This window comes from Pyrgilauda ruficollis, unplaced genomic scaffold, assembly GCF_017590135.1.
Source record: "Pyrgilauda ruficollis isolate IOZ18807 unplaced genomic scaffold, ASM1759013v1 scaffold20, whole genome shotgun sequence".
Classification (NCBI taxonomy): Eukaryota; Metazoa; Chordata; class Aves; order Passeriformes; family Passeridae; genus Pyrgilauda; species Pyrgilauda ruficollis.
In genome coordinates, this window is record NW_024519207.1 from 2,020,378 (window position 1) to 2,026,480 (window position 6,103).

Below are 6,103 nucleotides of genomic sequence, written 5' to 3' on the forward strand. Positions count from 1 at the left end.
ACTTCATGAGACAAAACCAGCTTTGAGCAAGGGCAAATCATGGACAAGGTCAGAAAATTAAGTTGGAAACACATAAGTAAAAATCCTGGGTTTGTTGTGGCACTGCCTGACAAGTTCTGCCAGCCTTCTTAAACTGATTGGAGCATAAGCAGTAGTGGAAATCTTGACTCAAATTAATTCATGCCAATTGCAATTGTTCTTTGCACTTAAACCTTGACCCAAAAGGTGTGCCTTTTTGTGTGATAATAAGATCAGCCTCATGGTTTCCAGGTCTTGAAAACAAATTTCTGCAGTATAAACAGATAACAGAAATTATCATAATGAAACCAACACTTCTAAAAGCAGACAAAGTACCAAGTCCACACAATTTATGATCATATGAAAAGCTGTGGAATGAGAAAGATCCGTACGCGTTTTGGGGCCCTGTTACAAACAAGGGACTTTGTTGAGTTTTGCTGGTTTCGAGCAAACAAACCTTTTTTAAATATTTGGAGAAGATTGAGTCTGCTTCCTGAAAATCTGAAGCCAAAGTCTGAGCAGATTTGATTTGAAATTAGGTCATCAACTCTTAAGCAATTTTAATCATAGCAGGTCGGAATTTTTTTCCTTGTCTTTCAGATTTTTGTAGTTTCCTTTTTGCCTTATAATGTGAGAAATAATGATCACGCTTCTTCATCTGTAAAAATAGATATATCATTTATGCTATAGAAACACTTTTTTATTTGGTTGCTGCCAGTTTTCTTATGACTGTGGCCAAAGAGTTCTTTCTGATTTTGTGGCTCAAAACTAGGTGCAAATGTAGGTGAAGAGATTGCTTCTTCAATAAAAATGAGGTATGGCCCTTTTTTTGTGTGTTTAGTAAGAAGTATGTCAGTTAGGAGAATGAAGGACATAGTTCTGTACCTTGAATATGACTGAGCTTCCACTGAACTTTCAGGTGTGACTGATTGATGCATGGGGGAAATGGGAGGCTTGAGTTGCTTAGTATGACTGAAAAATTATTTTGGAGCAAACACAGGGATTTGTTTAAACAGACAGTGGATACCTTCACTAACTACTTCCCTTTTCATATAAAGAGGGTCCTGACAGAGGAGAAACAGTTGTTTCACACAAGGGCTGGATGTTTCCCAGGTTCACTCTCAGGTAATGTTTAAGCAATTTGTTGATACCTGTGAGTTGCCAACACTGTTGTTTGTGATATTACTTTGAGTTTTTACTTTACTTCCCCCTTCTCCCTTTTTTTTTTTTTTTTTTTTTTTTTTTTTTTTTAACTAAATGCTCCATTTCCTGCAGTTGAATTGTATATGTTAAAACCAAATACAATCTAACTCTACTAAGATTGGGAAAGGAGGGAGGAATTCAAACATTTTAGCTGACTGTGTCTTGAAGACAAATTAGGAATAACTCAAAATACTGTCAAATATGACTTGTGGTTTAGCTTCGTATCATTGTTTGTATGCTTCATTGTATTTTGGTGATGATTGTATGATTGTATTTTGTGATGATTGCATGACTGTGGTGGTTTAAAATGATGTCTGAAGAGGAGAGCAGGAAAATTATTAACATTCAAAAGCAGACTGGATTTCTAGGGTGATGTATTAATAGCAATGCATCCCTCTTTGCACTGACATGAAGTGCACATAACTGAACTGGTTCCTCTTGTCTGTCTGATGGACTGTTGCCTTAAGAGTAAGGCTAACTTTTCTGTTGTGTTAAGAGGAAGGAGATTTGGCACAAAATAACCCCCTTTCAGTCCAGCTGGATCTCAGGTATCACAAGGACTTGGGACAGCTGAGTGATAGCCAATTCAGCTCGAAGCATCAGAAATGCAGTCCAGGTGTGCTCAGTGAGAAGCATCATTACAGATGCACAAACAACGCAATTCACTGTAAGTCTGGTTGTGCCCAATGAGCTTTTGCAGCCAGATCTGAAGCCTGGTGGCATTCAATAACTCTCATGGCCAAGTACAAGATAGTGTCATTTACTGAGGAACAGAAATGCAGATTGTTACTGGGTTGCTGGTGACAAATACACCATCTGAGAAGTGTGAATACACAAAATATGAATAATACAGGTGGTGACAAAGACATTAAATTGACAAATGCCTCTATTGGGCTAAATTATGGTCACAAATACAAGGCTGTTTTTTAAATTTCCCAAAGAAGGACTCAGTATAGCCGAGTGTTCGAATCCTACTTCTCAGGCATTTACAAAGGTGGAGTCTCCTTTAGCCTCCTGCCCCACTTAAGCTGTATCTATATTGTTTTCTTTGAGGGAGGGGAAAAAGGCAAAAGTTAAAGTTGATGTCATTCCATGTTTAAAGCATGTACAGGTTTTAGTCTGTTAGCATGTGCAGAGGCATGAAAAGTAATATGGATTTTGAGTTAGTGAAGCAAGGGTCAGCTTTTGCTCACTATTTGAGTCATTCCTGTGGCTTAGTTCCTGTTAGCTGCACTGCCATAAACAGGGCATGACTACAACACCTCTGTGCTGTTCCACCCTTTGTTTCATGCCTCTCTTGGAGTGACACATCAACCTCCTGCAGTGTTTCTGCTCCTAAGGTGGGCAGCACTTTGTGCCTGGTGAACTACAGCCAACGCATGTGCTCCTTCTCAGTGAACTTCGTTTTTCATTCTTTTTCCCCACGCAGATTAAAGAAATATGATCCCCTAACCCCCCAGTCCCCATTTTTTTCCTTCAACCCAAGCATCTCATCTGTCAAGGCATTGTTAAGACTATTTATGCTTTCTTTGGTTACAGAAGCAGAGGGATTAGACGCAGGCCAGGGTATCCTGTAAAGCCAAGGATGAATGCACCTGGGAAAGAAAATTTATATAAGAACACATTGTTCTTGTATGTTTATCATGTAGCGTGATAATGCAGGTAAAATAAAGGGGAAAACCCATGTTTGATCAGCTTTGAGCCTTTAAATCAAAGGGATTTAATTTTCTTGAAATGTCCTGTGTTTTCTGACTTGAAAATGCAAACACCATTGCCAAACACTAGCAGAAAGCTGCGAAGGCAGCAGGCATGTTTTCTATTTGCCATCTGAATTTCATACTATCAAGCCAGAATGATTCCTCCTGGTGAAAATCCTAAGCTCTGCCAAGTCCACCCTTAAATCAGAGTGGTACTGCTATCAGATGAGAAGGGCAATATTGCCTTTTCTATTTCAGCCTAAAGTAAAATGCTCACCCTCAGTCTGCAGCTGACACAATTAGCTTAGACTCTAAAGGGGCAATTAATTGAGATAGCATGGAGAAAATAATTTGGAAACCAGTAGCAGTCTGTTGGAGTGCAGCAGCCAATTGCAGAGGTTAATTCCAAGCATCTGCCTCACTTCCCTGGCAGATGTTGCCAGCCTTGAGATGCCAATACTGGATCCCTTCCTAAAGTATCTCCTGAACCATAAGAGAGTTGTGCAGTGATTGAACTGGGGCAGAACTTCTGAGCTTTCAGTCCTGTGTATTAATGTAAATAGGAATTAGTGTTAAAAGATTCTCCGTGGTTTCTGCTTTGTGACTGGAGCCTCTTCTCCAAGAGCTGCTCAAGACTGTCAGCTACACAGATTTCTTTTGACACTGCTCTGCTCCAGCCCACAGATAAATTAGGTACTTAAAGTGGTTTAAATTTATCTTATGTCCCTTTTGTCTGAAGAACTATAGCAAGTTTTTTTTCCCCCCCAGCCAAATCCTTCTTTTTAATGTGAATAAATATCTTGTAAACTGAATGTGCTCAAAGCATAACTTCATGTGTTTCTTCTCTATCTCCAAATCAGTATTCAGGACTCTGCTGAATGCAAAGGACGGTGGGGCACTAAGCAAGAATTTCTCTCCATTGTTATTAGAAACAAACAGCTTTTTATCTTAGGGTTGCTCAGAAGTTGTGGGGGGGAAAAAGGGTGATTGAGGGGAATTGGAGAGAAGATATTTATTCAACATATTGTTATTCTGTCAGTCTAAGCTGAGCTTTACTGGTGAACCTGAAATGAAGAAAAAAATCCCTAAGTTGTTTTTACAGTCTTTTTCATATTTTTGAGTATTAGTTATGTGCAGAAACATGCTCAGTAGGGTTTGGGATATTTTTAATAGCAAAGATACTGTCAGAGATTAGTGGATCAAATATATCTTTATTGATGGTCAAAATTTGGAATTCCTGTTCCCTTAGAAAATCAAGAATTTGAAATTGCCATTGTTTGGAATTAGAACACAGAGCTGTATTTCTGAATATCTTTGACTTGGGATGAGAGGCCTTCTTTCTTTCAGAAGGATGAATATTAGTTTTTAACTTTATATATGCATTTAGTATGTAGACTTAGCAGTGGTATTTAAATATGCTTTACTGAAATTTTTCACATAAGTCAAATTGTAAAATTTTCAATTGCTTATTTCAAAACCAGTTAAAATCAGTAATTCCTGAAATTATTTCACCTTTAGCATGATTTTATTTTTCAGTAAGGTGTTTGAATTGAAATCAGATATGGCTCTTATTGGTTTGATAAATACAGAACAAACACAGACACTTTGTAGTAATTCTCTTTAGAAGGGCTGTTTCTCAAAATGTTTTCAAAATAGCCCTTTAAAAAAGTTTAATACTATCACAAACTTTTTATATTAAGACAATGATGCAGAATAGTGCTGCAGCAGTATTTGAAGTTTCACTTTCCTGGCAGAAGACCTTCTCTTTCCAAGAACTGAGGATCCATAGTTGTGGGGAAGTTATGACAGGGAGACAAACTGGGATGCTAATGTCCTGCATGGTGACTTTCTGGACCAGTCTCTGTGTGACAGGGGTGTGAGGGGTGTACCTCTGCCTTCAGAAGTAAGAAGAATCTGAGTTTATCCTGTCATTGGGTTTTGGTAAAGCTAGCTGATGGCAAAGAGGCGCATTATAGAAATTATAAATATTATACTAATTTGTTTGTCAGGTGTCTGTCATTCATTCCTCAGGTTTTCATGACACAACAGAGATATGCTAAGGTTTTGACCCTGTGTGCTAACCTATGCATAGGTTACTTTTTCCAGCAAGTCCAAGGGATTCTGATTAAATTTAAACAATTAATTTAAGGCTTGAATGTGCAGTGATGTCACTGCACAGGCAGGGAGGGTGAAAATTGCTAATAAATGAATAATAACATCTGTTGTATTTTATAAATCTTATAAATGCATAAATGCACGGCCCTGTTCAGCAGTGCCTTCAGAAGTGGACTGCACTACTGTGGACTTGGGAACAGGCGATCCCACTTACTGCATTGGCATTGTGCTGGGAATTTGCTCTGGGAAATCCCAGAGAAATATATTCAGGCTTGGCTCAAGGCACTTCTAGTGGTGGTAACTCTTGTTGCCTGGCTGTCTAAATTAGATGTTCTTGCTGTTGCCCAGAGAATTTAAGGAGAATATATTTTATTTCTTGCCTTTCTGGCATTAATTGCTCATTTAATTTTGTTTGGTTCACTGGCTTTTAGTAAAGCTTGCTGACAGTAAAGAGGCACATTTTAGAAAGTGTAAATATTGTACTCACTCTTTTGTTTTCCCTCTTGGTACAAAGAATCAATGTTCTTGTGCTCTGAATTAATGAAAGACCTTTGGTCTAGGAGCCTTATCTAATTAGATAATCGTGGGCATGTTTTCAGTGCTAGAAGGGACTTCATTTTATCCAAGAAACCCCCGGTAATTTCATAGAAGGAGGAAATGGAACAGTGTTTTCCCTGTGCAGGAGCTGTGATTGTGCACATGGCCACAAGGAGCTAGTGCCTGTCTGTGTGGGCTGGTTACACGCTGGCTGCTGCACACAGGTCATGTTTGAGCAGCTTGTGAAAGGCAGCCTTGGCTGAGCCTGCTGCAACGCCGTGTGCAGAGATCAGCAGTGCCGGACGCAGTTTGGAAAGCACGAGGGATGCCAATTGGTGGGAAACATTTAAACTGGCAGGGAGAGCAGGTAGCTGAGTGCAGCAAGCAGCCTACATAAGGATCACAGGTTGCTTCTGGGATTTTCTGATGAATGCCTAATAAGCAGATGGGTTAGACAAGCAGAACTCTTCAAGCTGTTGTAAATGTAACTGAAAGAAGAGCGGCTTGTAGGACACCAAATAACTGCTCTCGTG